Source organism: Rhinoderma darwinii (assembly GCF_050947455.1).
Source record: "Rhinoderma darwinii isolate aRhiDar2 chromosome 5 unlocalized genomic scaffold, aRhiDar2.hap1 SUPER_5_unloc_22, whole genome shotgun sequence".
In the NCBI taxonomy this organism is placed as follows: Eukaryota; Metazoa; Chordata; class Amphibia; order Anura; family Rhinodermatidae; genus Rhinoderma; species Rhinoderma darwinii.
In genome coordinates, this window is record NW_027461779.1 from 341,213 (window position 1) to 355,885 (window position 14,673).

A 14,673-nucleotide genomic window follows, 5' to 3' on the forward strand; every position below is an offset into this window, starting at 1 on the left:
CTTTCGGGAGAGTTGTAGGCTCTATTTCCGTCTAAAGCCCCACTACTCAGGTTCCGAGAGCCAGTGAGTGGGTATAATTATGTCCCGGCTCCAGGACGGGCCCCAAGAATGGGCCTTCTCCTTGGCTCCCAACGCCCCTGAACTTTCCTCTGTTGACCTTTTTTTTCTGCTCTCGGGCTCATATATGACGAGACTGACAAGACTGCCTTTGCCGAGAGTCAGCTGGTGACCTTACGTCAGGGGTAAGAGACCCGTTGAGGAGTACTGTTCAGACTTTAGGAAGTGGTGTGTAGCTTCTCGGTGGAATGACCCTGCCTTGAGGTGCCAGTTTAGATTGGGTCTGTCGAACGCCCTGAAGGACCTGTTAGTTAGCTACCCCTCTTCTGACTCTCTAGATCAGGTTATGGCTTTAGCGGTACGACTTGACCGACGTTTCAGGGAACGACGACTTGAAAGTTTTTGTGCCTTCTCCTCTGGCTCCCCCATGATGGCTCCCGAAGTTCCGTTGCTTCGTTCTTCCACGGAAAACTCGGATGAACCAATGCAACTCGGGGCCTCCGTGTCTCCCCAACAACGTAGAGACTTCCGGAGGAAGAATGGTCTCTGCTTCTACTGTGGGGAGAACAAGCATCAAGTGAATAACTGTCCTAGGCGTAAGAATAAGCAGCCAGAAGAACTTCCGCGCCTAAGTGATCATCGGGGAGGTCACTTGGGCGCACAGGTATTTCCCGTAAATATGAAACCTAATAAGATCTTGCTTCCCTTTCAGGTCTCTTTTGGTGGTAGGTCTGCTACCGGCAGTGCCTTCGTGGATTCAGGGTCTTCTGCTAATATTATGTCTGTGGAATTTGCTATATCTCTAGCTATGCCATTGATTGATTTGCCTAAACCTGTCCCAGTAGTGGGTATCGACTCCACTCCTCTTGCTAATGGTTATTTTATACAGCATACCCCTGTTTTTGTATTCCTTGTTGGCTCCATGCATTTGGAGCAGTGCTCTGTACTGGTTATGCAGGGTATATCGTCCGATTTGGCATTAGGCCTTCCCTGGTTGCAGTTGCATAATCCCACGTTTAACTGGAATACTGGGGATCTTACCAAATGGGGTAATGAATGAATGACGTCACGTTTTTCTGTTAATTTTATTTCTCTCCCTGAGGAGGTGAACACTCTACCTGAGTTTATTCAGGATTTCGCTGATGTTTTTTCTAAAAAGGCCTTTGAAGCGTTACCTCCTCATAGAGAATACGATTGCGCAATCGATTTGGTGCCAGGAGCTAAGCTCCCTAAGGGTAGGATATTTAATCTCTCTTGTCCCGAACGTGAAGCCATGAGAGAATATATCCAGGAATGCCTGGCCAAGGGTTACATTCGCCCCTCTACTTCGCCGGTAGGTGCTGGCTTCTTCTTCGTAGGGAAGAAGGATGGTGGTCTTAGGCCGTGCATTGATTACCGAAACTTGAATAAGGTCACTGTAAGGAACCAGTATCCCCTTCCTTTGATTCCTGATCTCTTCAATCAGGTTCAGGGGGCCCAATGGTTCTCTAAGTTTGATCTACGGGGGGCTTATAACCTTATCCGCATCAAAGAGGGGGATGAGTGGAAGACTGTGTTTAACACGCCCGAAGGTCATTTCGAATACCTCGTCATGCCCTTTTGGTTGTGTAATGCTCCCGCGGTCTTCCAGAATTTCATAAATTAGATTTTAAGAGACTACCTTGGGGTATTTCTTGTAGTGTACCTTGATGACATCCTAGTGTTTTCCAAGGACTGGTCCTCCCACATTGAGCATGTCAGGAAGGTGCTCCAGGCCCTTCGGGAAAACAAACTGTTTGCTAAAACCGAAAAATGTGTGTTTGGGGTGCAGGAGATACCATTTTTGGGTCAAATCCTCACTCCTCATGAATCCCGCATGGACCCTGCCAAGGTTCAGGCTGTGGCGGAATGGGTCCAACCTGCCTCCCTGAAGGCGTTACAGTGCTTCCTGGGGTTTGCTAATTATTACATGAGATTTATTGCTAACTTCTCGGTCATCGCTAAGCCTCTTACGGATCTCACTCGCAAAGGTGCTGATCTCCTCCATTGGCCTCCAGAGGCGGTCCAGGCTTTTGAGATCCTTAAGAAATGCTTTATCTCGGCCCCAGTGCTGATTCAGCCTAACCAAATGGAGCCATTTATCGTGGAGGTTGACGCGTCCGAGGTGGGAGTGGGTGCTGTTTTGTCCCAGGGTACCAGGTCCCTCATCCATCTCCGTCCCTGTGCCTACTTCTCCAGGAAGTTCTCACCCACTGAGAGTAACTACGACATTGGCAACCGCGAACTCTTAGCCATTAAATGGGCATTTGAAGAGTGGTGCCACTTCCTGGAGGGGGCTAGTCACCAGGTTACGGTCCTTACCGACCACAAGAATCTAGTTTTCTTAGAATCTGCTTGGAGGCTAAACCCGAGACAAGCTCGATGGGCGTTATTTTTTACTAGATTCAACTTTTTGGTCACCTATAGGGCTGGGTCTAAAAATATTAAGGCTGATGCACTGTCGCGTAGCTTCATGGCCAGCCCTCCTTCGGAGGAAGATCCTGCTTGTGTTTTGCCCCCAGGTATAATCATTTCCTCTGTTGATTCTGTCTTAGTCTCCGAAATTGCGGCTGATCAAGGTTCAGCTCCCGGGAACCTTCCTGAGAACAAGCTGTTTGTTCCTCTGCAATTCTGGCTAAGGGTACTCAGGGAACATCATGACTCTGCACTATCTGGCCATCCAGGCATCCTGGGCACCAAGCACCTCATTGCCAGAGACTATTGGTGGCCTAGGTTGCTTAAAGACGTTAAGGCCTACGTCGCCGCTTGTGAAATTTGTGCTAGGTCCAAGACTCCCAGGTCCCGACCAGCGGGCTTACTATGTTCTTTGCCCATTCCCCAGAGACCTTGGACCCATATCTCCATGGATTTTTTTTCCGATCTGCCTCCATCTCAAGGCAAGTCGGTGGTATGGGTGGTAGTGGACCGCTTCAGTAAGATGTGCCACTTTGTGCCCCTCAAGAAACTACCCAATGCTAAGACGTTAGCTACCTTTTTTATCAAACACTTCCTGCGTCTCCATGGGGTTCCTGTCAATATTGTCTCTGACAGAGGGGTACAATTTGTTTCATTGATTTGGAGAGCCTTCTGTAAAAAGTTGGAGATTGATCTGTCCTTCTCCTCGGCCTTCCATCCTGAAACTAATGGCCAAACGGAGAGGACTAATCAGTCTCTAGAACAATATTTAAGGTGTTTTATCTCTGACTGTCAATATGATTGGGTCTCCTTCATTTCCCTCGCTGAATTTTCCCTTAATAACTGGGTCAGTAACTCGTCAGGGGTCTCCCACTTTTTCTGTATTTTTGGGTTCAATCCACGGTTCCCCTCCGTTTCACCTGGTGGTTCCAACAATCCTGAGGTAGATGTCGTTCATCGTGAACGGTGCACAGTCTGGGCCCAGGTTCAGAAGAACCTAGAGGTGTCCCAGAGCATACAAAAGACCCAGGTAGATAGAAGACGTTCTGCTAACCCCTTGTTTGCAGTCGGGGATCTGGTGTGGCTGTCTTCAAGAAATTTGCGCCTTAAAGTCCCGTCCAAAAAATTTGCTCCCAGGTATATAGGGCCGTACAAGGTCATTGAAGTACTTAACCCTGTCTCCTTCCGACTGGAGTTACCCCCGTCTTTTCGAATACGCAACGTCTTTCATGCCTCCCTCCTGAAACGCTGCTCCCCATCCTTGGCTCCCGCGAGGAAACCTCCGGTCCCTGTTCTCACCCCTGAAGGGGTAGAATTCGAGGTGGCCAAGATTGTGGACAGAAGGATGGTCCAAGACTCTTTCCAGTACCTGGTCCATTGGAGAGGATACGGGCCTGAGGAGAGGAATTGGGTACCCGCCCGGGATGTTCACGCTGCAGTATTGCTCAGGAGGTTCCATCTTCGGTTCCCCTATAAGCCAGGTCCACCTAGTAAGGGTCCAGTGGCCCCTCATAATAGGGGGTTACTGTAAAGGATCGGCCAGACACAGCTTCTGTGTCGACGCCCGTGGTTACTCACTCTGCACCTGCTCCTAAGTCTGGTCGAGTGACCCCCTTCGTCCACCAATCAGCCTGGGAGGATGAGGAGTGGGAGAGCCTATCACAGCCTGGCCAGACGGAGCTGGCTCCCACCCTCTGTCTATTTATACCCTCAATTCCTGCTCCTCCTTTGCCTGTGATTCTTTTCAGTCTGTTTCCTGGCCTTGCTGCTGCTGCTTACTGTAATGTCCGTGGCTGCGGGCTGTCAGCTCCAGCCTCCCGCTGACAGCCGCACCCACGAGTCGGCAAGCGCTGGCCCCAGCCTCCTCCTCAGGAGACGCCAGCGCTTGCATCCACTCACCTCCGCCGGAGCCCGCAAGACATCTTGAACGACCTTTGACCCGTGAGTACCCTGGGCTATAAGAGGGGTCCAGCCCCCTAGTTCGATGCCTGAGCGTTGTTAGTTTTCCCAGTCTGTCTTGCAAATGGTCCCTTAGTGTTTCCCGTTCCTGTTGTTACCCGTACCTTGTTCCCCGTTCCTGTTTCCCGTGCTTTGCCCTAGTGTCTAGCCGTGCCACGTCCTGTGTCATCTGCCACGTCCGGAGGAATCCGCTACTTTCTGTGTCATCTGCCACGTCCGGAGGAATCTGCCACGTCCTGTGTCATCTGCCACGTCCGGAGGAATCCGCCACGTCCTGTGTCATCTGCCACGTCCGGAGGAATCCGCCACGTCCGGAGGAATCCACCACGTCCTGTGTTATCTGCCACATCCGGAGGAATCCGCCACATCTGGCGCAACTTGCGGCTCCTGTGTCATCCACCACGTTTGGCGCCATCTGCTGCACCCATCTCATCTGTGCCAGAACTGCGGCCACAATCTGGACTAATCAGGTACCCTTGTGTGGGACATTGTATTTCTGGGGTGTCCTGTTGTTTGGCCAGCTGCCTCCCCGCTGCGGCGGTACGGCCTAGTGGGTCCACTAACCTGCTTCGTGACACTTACTACTTGTCTTCTGTTTCATATTGACCATGGCTTGACTGACTATTCTCCTGCTCTGCGTTTTGTACCTCGTCCTCTCCTGGTTTGACTCGGCTCGTTCACTATTCTCCTGCTCTGCGTTTTGTACCTTGTCCACTCCTGGTTTTACTCGGCTCGTTCGCTATTCTTGTTGCTCACGGGGTTGCCGTTGGCAACAGCCCCATTTCCCTTAGCTTCTGTGTACCCTTGTCTGTTTGTCTGTCATGCACTTAGTGAGCGTGGGGACCGTCGCCCAGTTGTGTGCCGTCGCTTAGGACAGGCTGTTGCAAGTAGGCGGGGACTGAGTGGCAGGTAGATTAGGGCTCACCTGTCTGTCTCCTTACCCTGCCATTACACTCTATCAGTGCAGGATAAAGAGAAGGGGCAGCCCTTTCCCTAGTAAAAGTAAAAGAAATTCATACTTACCCGGACGTTGTCTTGGTGACGCGTCCCTTTTTCAACATCCAGCCCGACCTTCCTGGATGACGTGGCAGTCCATGTGACTGCTGCAGCCTGGGATTGGCCTGTGATTGGCCTATGATTGGCTGCAGGGAGTTCTGGGTAAGTATGAACTTCTATTTTTTTTTACACGTTGATCTATATTGTGATCGGTAGTCACTGTCCAGGGTGCTGAAACAGTTACTGCCGATCGTTAAACTTTTTCAGCACCCTGGACAGTGACTATCTCCTGACGTCGCCTAGCAACGCACACACGTAGTCACCCGTAATTACGGGAGCCCCATAGACTTCTATGGGCCTGCCCGTACCGTAATAACGGCCCGTGATTACGGGCGTTTTTACTTTCTTGTGCATAGGGCCTCAGTCTGGCTATAGACCTAGAAATACATAGGTCCAGCCAGAATGAAGAAATATCATGTTGGTAAAACCAATACGCTACGCAACACACATAACATCTGCGGAATTCATTGCGGAATTTAGAATCTCCATTGAAGTCAATGGAGAAATTCCGCAATGAGTCCGCAACAAGTCCACTACACATCCGCAACAGCCAGTGTATGCTGCGGACACCAAATTCCGCACCGCAGCCTATGGTCCGTAGCGGAGTTTTCCTCAACGTGTGCACAAACCTAACTAAAAAGCTGTGGAAAGCAATGGAGAAAATGTCCGCTGCGGATTTCCGCAGCAGACTGCCCGCAGCGGAATTCCAGAGCAATTCCGCCACATCTGGTCACATGCCCTCAAAGCATGTTGTACTTTAAGGATCTCCATTGTTCATAATGAGGACATGTCTTCCCAACGTGAGTCTGTTTCCTCCATACCTGTTTCCCTCTAAAAAGGGAAAAGAAAAACACCGACCTCCAATGGTGTAATAACGCAATGGTAAAAACTAAGAGTTAATTATACTCACAAACATACACAATAAACGAGTATGTAGATAAAAGTAATATAGAGAAACACCGAGGTCCAGCATGTGACCCGACTCGAGTTTCACCACACAGCTTTTTCCAGGGTATGTTTCCATATCATAATCCCCTTCTTTACGTTTAAGTAAATTGACATGCTGCGAAGTAAAAAAAAACTGCACTGCAGGGATGTAGCAAGTCATGAATGAGTAAGGATGCACGTCTGAGCTCCTCTGGTATCCAGCACTAAAGCAGGTTTTTGGCTGCCTATATCCAACATGGGAAGCACAAAAAAAGGCAAGTCAAGACCCCCATCACCTCCACAGGACACACAGGGGGACATTCAGTCCTATTTCCACCGGCACGAGCCGCTGGAACTTCCAGCTCCATACTCACCCCAAGATGGCCGACTGAGCCGCTCCTCCATGGAGGAATGCCTGATGAGGGCTTCCCCTCCCAGCCTTACACTCTCTGGGGTTGCGTAGTGCTCTGCGGTGACTGCGAAATCGGTCACCAGGAGCGGTCACAATGCCACGCGCTCCAGACCGGAAATGACGCCATCTTTCCATAACGGGTGTGGTCCACGCACCATGCAGACACAAGGTGTGCCATGCGCATCACAGGAAAGACAGCGGGAGCTCAGGGAGTTAAATGCATGGCTTAAGTCTTGGTGTAGAGGAGAAGGATTTGGGTTCCTAGAGCACTGGGCTGACTTTTCATTGGGGTACAAACTGTATTCTGCAGATGATTTGCACCTAAATGGAACGGGGTCTGCTGTGCTGGGGGAGAGAATTCTAGCTGGGGTGGCGGAGTATTTAAACTAGGGCTGAGGAGGGAGGTCAATGTAGAAAAAAAGGGGTAGCCAGGTTAGAGAGGGGTCAGACTATATTGGTGGGGGGAGAAACAGAATGTGGGGAGAGGACTAGACAACAAGATAAGGAGATCCTTTCATTACAAAACATCAGTGTAAATAAAAAGGCCCAATTAACCCCTTAATGACCGGGCCATTTTGCACGTTAATGACCAAGGATTATTTTTTGTTTTTTCACGGTCGCATTCCAAGAGTCGTAACTCTTTTTTTATTCCGTCGACATAGCCGTATAAGGGCTTGTTTTTTCCGGGACGAGTTGTATTTTGTAATTGTACCATTTTTAGATGCTTATAACATATTGATTAACTTTTATTAACTTTATTTTAGGAGAGAATTGAAAATAAGCAGCTATTCCAGCATTAATTTTCACGTTATAAATTTACGCCGTTTACTATGCAGCGTAAATAACATGTTCACTTTATTCTATGGGTCGGCACGATTACAGGGATACCAAATGTGTAAAGGTTTTATATGTTTTTTCTATGTTTGCACAATAAAAACCCTTTTAGAAAAAAATTACTTGTTTTTGCATCGCCGCGTTCCAAGAGGCGTAATTTTTTTATTTTTCCGTCGATGTGGCCGTACGTGGGCTTGATTTTTGCGGGACAATGTGTAGTTTTCATTAGTACTATTTTGGGGTACATAGGACTTATAGATGAACTTTTATTTTATTTTTTATGGGGGGAATGGGAGAAAAGAGAGAATTTTGCCGTTGTTTTTTGCGTTTTCTTTGGACGCCGTTCATCCGGCGGTTTAATTAATGTGTTCATTTTATTGGTCAAGTTGTTACGATCGCGGGGATACCATATATGTGCATGTGTGATTTGTTTTGACCGTTTTATTAAATAAAACCACTTTTTGGGGCAAAAAAGTAGTTTTATTTGACTTTGACTGTAATTTTTTTTATTTTTTTTTTCACAAACTTTATTTAACGGTTTTACTTTTTTTTTTTTAGTCCCACCAGGGGACTTCACTATGCGATATGCCGATCGCATATATAATGCTTTGGTATACTTCGTATACCAAAGCATTATTGCCTGTCAGTGTAAAACTGACAGGCAACCTATTAGGTCATGCCTCTGGCATCGCCTAACAGGCAGATGCTGAAGACAGACCTGGGGGTCTTTGTTAGACCCCCGGCTGTCATGGAAACCCGACGGCGACCCGCGATTTGTTTGCGGGGGCGCCGATCGGGAGACAGAGGGAATTCCCCCCTCTGTCAAACACATTAAATGCCGCTGTCACTATTGACAGCGGCATTTAATGGGTTAAACTGCCGGAATCGGCGCGTGCTTCGATTCCGGCAGTTGCAGCAGGAGCCAGGCTGTGTATAACAGCCGTGCTCCTGCCGCTGATCGCATGGGTAAACTGTCAGTACCCGCGCGATCACAGGACGGATATATCCGTCCTCCTGCGCGAACTAGCAGCTGCTGAGGACGGATATATCCGTCCTTCGGCGTTAAGGGGTTAATGTCAAATCACATTTCTGATAATAAAAGTGAAAAACTGACAGGCAAGTTAAAGTGTATGTTCACAAATGCCAGAAGTCTAGCAATCAAAATGGGGGAGCTGGAGGCCTTGATACTGGAAGAAAATATATATATAGTTGGTGTTGCTGAAACATGGCTGGACTCTTCACATGACTGGGCTGTAAATCTACAGGGTTTTACACTTTTTCGGAAAGACAGGACAAATAGGAAAGGTGGTGGTGTATGTCTGTATGTGAGAAATGATATGAAGGCGAGTCTGAAAGAGACAATAGTGGGTGAATACTGTGAGGAGGTTGAAACCTTGTGGGTGGAACTAGAAAGGGAGGTAAACACTGAAAAAATTACTTTTGGTGTAATCTATAGACCCCCCAATATAACTGAGGAGATGGAAGTTCAGCTATATAAACAGATGGAGCGAGCTGCACAGGCGGGTACTGTAGTGATAATGGGAGATTTTAATTTCCGGGATATTAATTGGTGTCATGGTTCAGCTTGAACTGCAAAGGGGAGACATTTCCTCAACCTGTTGCAGGAATATTTTATGGGCCAGTTTGTGCAAGACCCGACTAGAGGTGAAGCTCTGTTGGATCTGGTCATTTCTAATAATGCAGATCTTGTTGGGAATGTCAATGTTCGTGAAAACCTCGGTAAAAGTGATCATAATATAGTTACATTTTACCTATACTGTAAAAAACAAACGCAGGCTGGGAGGTAAAAACATTTAATTTTAAGAAAGCCAATTTCCCCAGGATGAGGGCTGCAATTCAGGATATGGACTGGGAAGAACTAATGTCAAATAATGGAACAAATGATAAATGGGAGATTTTCAAATCTACTTTGAGTTATTATAGTGCAAAATTTATTCCTATAGGTAACAAGTATAAACGACTCAAATTAAACCCCACATGGCTTACACCTTCTGTGAAAGGGGCAATACATGACAAAAAAAGGGCATTTAAAAAATACAAATCTGAGGGTACAGCTGTAGCCTTTGTAAAATATAAAGAGCTTAATAAAATCTGTAAAAATGTAATAAAATTAGCAAAAATACAAAATGAAAGGCAGGTGGCCAAGGATAGTAAAACAAATCCCAAAAAATTCTTCAAGTATATAAATGCTAAAAAGCCAAGGTCTGAACATGTAGGACCCCTAGATAATGGTAATGGGGAGTTGATCACAGGGGATCAAGAGAAGGCAGAGTTACTAAATGGGTTCTTTAGCTCTGTATATACAACAGAAGAAAGAGCAGCTGATGTAGCCGGTGCCAGTGCTGTTAATATATCAGTTGATATACTGAATTGGATGAATGTAGATATGGTCCAAGCTAAATTAAATAAAATAAATGTGCACAAGGCCCCGGGACCAGATGGGTTACACTCTAGAATTCTTAAAGAGCTTAGTTCAGTTATTTCTGTCCCCCTTTTCATAATATTTAGAGAATCTCTAGTGACTGGTATAGTGCCAAGGGACTGGCGCAGCGCAAATGTGGTGCCTATTTTCAAAAAGGGCTCTAGGTCTTCCCCGGGTAATTATAGACCAGTAAGCTTAACATCCATCGTGGGGAAAATGTTTGAGGGGCTATTGAGGGACTATATACAGGATTATGTGACAATAAATAGTATTATAAGTGACAGCCAGCACGGTTTTACTAAGGACAGAAGTTGTCAAACTAACCTAATCTGTTTTTATGAAGAGGTGAGCAGAAGTCTAGACAGAGGGGCCGCTGTGGATTTAGTGTTTTTGGACTTTGCAAAGGCATTTGACACTGTCCCCCATAGACGCCTAATGGGTAAATTAAGGACTATAGGTTTAGAAAATATAGTTTGTAATTGGATTGGGAATTGGCTCAAGGACCGTATCCAGAGAGTTGTGGTCAATGATTCCTACTCTGAATGGTCCCTGGTAATAAGTGGTGTACCCCAGGGTTCAGTGCTGGGACCACTATTATTCAACTTATTTATTAATGATATAGAAGATGGGATTAATAGCACTATTTCTATTTTTGCAGATGACACCAAGCTATGTAATATAGTTCAGTCTATGGAAGATGTTCATGAATTGCAGGCAGATTTAAACAAACTAAGTGTTTGGGCGTCCACTTGGCAGATGAAGTTTAGTAGATAAATGTAAAGTTATGCATCTGGGTACCAACAACCTGCATGCATCATATGTCCTAGGGGGAGCTACACTGGCGGATTCACTTGTTGAGAAGGATCTGGGTGTTCTTGTAAATCATAAACTCAATAACAGCATGCAGTGTCAATCAGCTGCTTCAAAGGCCAGCAGGATATTGTCGTGTATTAAAAGAGGCATGGACTCGCGGGACAGGGATGTAATATTGCCACTTTACAAAGCATTAGTGAGGCCTCATCTAGAATATGCAGTTCAGTCCTGGGCTCCAGTTCATAGAAAGGATGCCCTGGAGTTGGAAAAAATACAAAGAAGAGCAACGAAACTATTAGGGGCATGGAGAATTTAAGTTATGAGGAAAGATTGAAAGAATTAAACCTATTTAGCCTAGAAAAAAGACGACTAAGGGGGGACATGATTAACTTATATAAATATATTAATGGCACATACAAAAAATATGGTGAAATCCTGTTCCTTGTAAAACCCCCTCAAAAAACAAGGGGGCACTCCCTCCGTCTGGAGAAAAAAAGGTTCAAGCTGCAGAGGCGACAAGGCTTCTTTACCGTGAGAACTGTGAATCTATGGAATAGCCTACCGCAGGAGCTGGTCACAGCAGGGACAGTAGATGGCTTTAAAAAAGGGTTAGATCATTTCCTAGAACAAAAAAATATTAGCTCCTATGTGTAGAAATTTTTCCTTCCCTTTTCCCGTCCCTTGGTTGAACTTGATGGACATGTGTCTTTTTTCAGCCGTACTAACTATGTAACTATGTAACTATGTAAGGTGGAGGAGCCCGAGCCAGTGACCATTGGGAGACTCTGAACCCTGTCTGGGACTGCTGACTGCTGTGCAAGTTCCGCTGCAGCTGGGTGTTTCTACATTTCAGTCCAGCCTTCAATTGCGGACCCCTCCAGTGACACAAGTGCCTGGCTCGTGCGACCGATCACCGGACAGCCTTTCCATCATTGCTGCAGGGCAGGGAGGAGAAGCAACATCTCCTCCATCACCCCAAGTATGACCACTGGACGTTGGGGTGCATCAGGTGGGAGGTAATGCGGCACGAATTGGGGCTATTTCTCCACCAAGGGCCACTGCTGGTCAAACCCGGGGCTCTATTATAGACCCCCCCCCCCGGCTGATTAAGCCATCTCGTCTTGTGCCAGATGGCATAGCTTCTCCCATGGACCACCTATCAGGGTTCCCAAGCCTACTGACCACACAATCTCCGGTACCTGAGCACCTTCCTGAATCACCCGGTCTCACGGATGGCTTATGCCCTGCAGATCAAATCAGCTAGTCAAGATCACAGGTCAACTCTACCTCCTCAAGTCAGGAGAATAACAGAGCTTCCAAATTGTCGGACATACAGATGTTGTTACGTACTTCTCTGTACAGGGACGACATGGCAGAATATGCCAGATGTATCATAGCTAAATGCACACACAAGAAATCTCCAAATTTCAATCGGACCTATCTGTCCTCTCATGTAGACACCAAGGAACAAACTATGATGGCATCTCTTCAGAGCTAAAAGAGAAAAAGTAGAGATGCACGGCGCCACATAGTGCAGATGACGCAGGGAGGGATGTCTAGATAGATGAGATAAGTAGTATGCTCAACCAAATGGAGTTGTGCTAATTCGGGCACAACCCTGATGTCAGCGGAGAATAAAAGACCAGATAGTAAGCTGCTACCACGGTCCAAACCGGTAACAGGTTTTGTTACCTCAGGATATAGGATTTGAGGTTAATAGGAAAAAAGGGGACCACACCTGGCGCTGCTATACATTACTCATTCAAAATAAAGATGTATAAAATTATGATAATTTATTATATTAAATAACAAGGTTACGCTTTTTGATGTTGGTCGATAAGAATGACAGTGAACACACAACCTTAAATATACTGTGTGTGACATCTCTTCAGAACACTTTTAGAACTCACACTATGCATATTGTGGCCTTACAATCACAATTAGACAATTTAAAAAACCGTAACAGGCTGAATACTCTCCGCATCAGAGGCCTTCCAGAAACTGTAACCACCCAAGATCGTGCTTGAACATTAGTATGTATCTTCAATGGCATCCTGTACTCTCCTCCTTCCACCAAGATTGAACTTGACAGGGCCCATAGAGCCCTCCGTCCTCGGGATCCAGTCCCCAACAAACCGCGAGACATCATTTGTCGAGTGCATCACTACAGGATAAAAGAGGAGATACTTATGAAAGCCAGAGAACATCCTGCAGCTACATTTGATGGTCACTTACTCCAGATTCTCCCGGACCTTTCCAGATACACGTTGACTATGAGAGCAGCTCCCTGCCCTCTCACTAATGTCCTCAAAGACCGCAACTTGCCATTTCGTTGGGGATTCCCCTTCGCTCTAACAGTGCGCCATGATGGACGCTCTTTGACTCTTCGTGTTCCAGGTGACTTGCTATCTCCCACATCTTCAATTGTCTCACTGGATATAGTTTTTCACTTTGAGCCGAGAGCCCAACCAGTTCATCCTCAGACCCCTTCATCACCTACCGGGTTGCCTCAGAGACTGTCAAGGCGACGATATCCCTATGACTTCTGACCTCATGGCCGGAGGTTACCACCTCCTGAGAACCCGCTCAATGTCTGCTTAATGTCTCAACAATGCTTTACTTTCCATTTAATGTTCTGTTTTCTTCAAGTGAAGATAGCTGATTTGAGTTATTGTATTGCATTGCATTTATTAATACTTGAATTGATGAATCTCGGGTTTGCTCGGTGGGGGTCGCTGAGGGTGAGGGCTTGACCCTCTCCTGCGGTGGCCTGGTGGTCGTGCTCGGTCGAGATTTGTTTCCTTTCCTACTGTGTCCACACGTAATTGATCAGAAAACGCTATCAGTATTGTAATTGTAAATTTGGACCCGCTTACTCTACCCTTACGTAATTTGTTACTACGAATAGGAGCTGAGTCACCTTCTACGCCTTCTACGCCTGTCACTTTCCCCATGTAGGTATCAAGCTTCTGGTTTGGGGAATCTCCCAGACCTAGCTGGATATATTTCTTTATACCCAGTTGTCGATAGTGGGGTTCCTACTGTCTTTTTTGTTGTCCTTCTTTAATATCTCCTTGTTACATTCCTTTCACATCATTTTCAAGTCCCCTATTATATGGCAATTGGCGGTTGAACAGATGGGACATCATGGGGCCTTTTTTTTTTTTTTTAAACAGTTTATTTGTTTTATTTTATCCAAAACAGAGCAATATTTGATTCCTAACAAAACATTTTTTAGAATAGTATAACTATTATTGCTTCCTATATAATTTACCCAAATTTCAGTTATTTTTAAAGCCAACTCCCCCCACCCCTTAAACGGAAAGGAGAACATTTAAAAATAAATAAATAAATAAATAAATAAATAAATTCATAAATAAATACCACAAATGTACTTAATCTCTAGGACAAAGTTTCTGTCAGTTTGTTCCAAGGTTTCAATACATGGTTGCCATTTAGATTTGAAATAACTACTTCTAGCCTCCTCAGCATAGTAAACCTTTTCATAAAGTATTGTCTTGTAAATCTGCTTCTTCCATATGAGAAAAAGTGGGGGGTTACCAGATATCCATGTTTTAAGTATTTCTAACCTGCCAAGAACAGTAATTGAAGAGTTAGTATTACCTGTATTTTATTATATATAGTATCAATTCCAGTCATCTAGCAAAATCAAACTTTCATCATAATCTGTATCAAAAGTTGTGATCCCTGAGTAAGTGACACCAATAACTTGGGCATC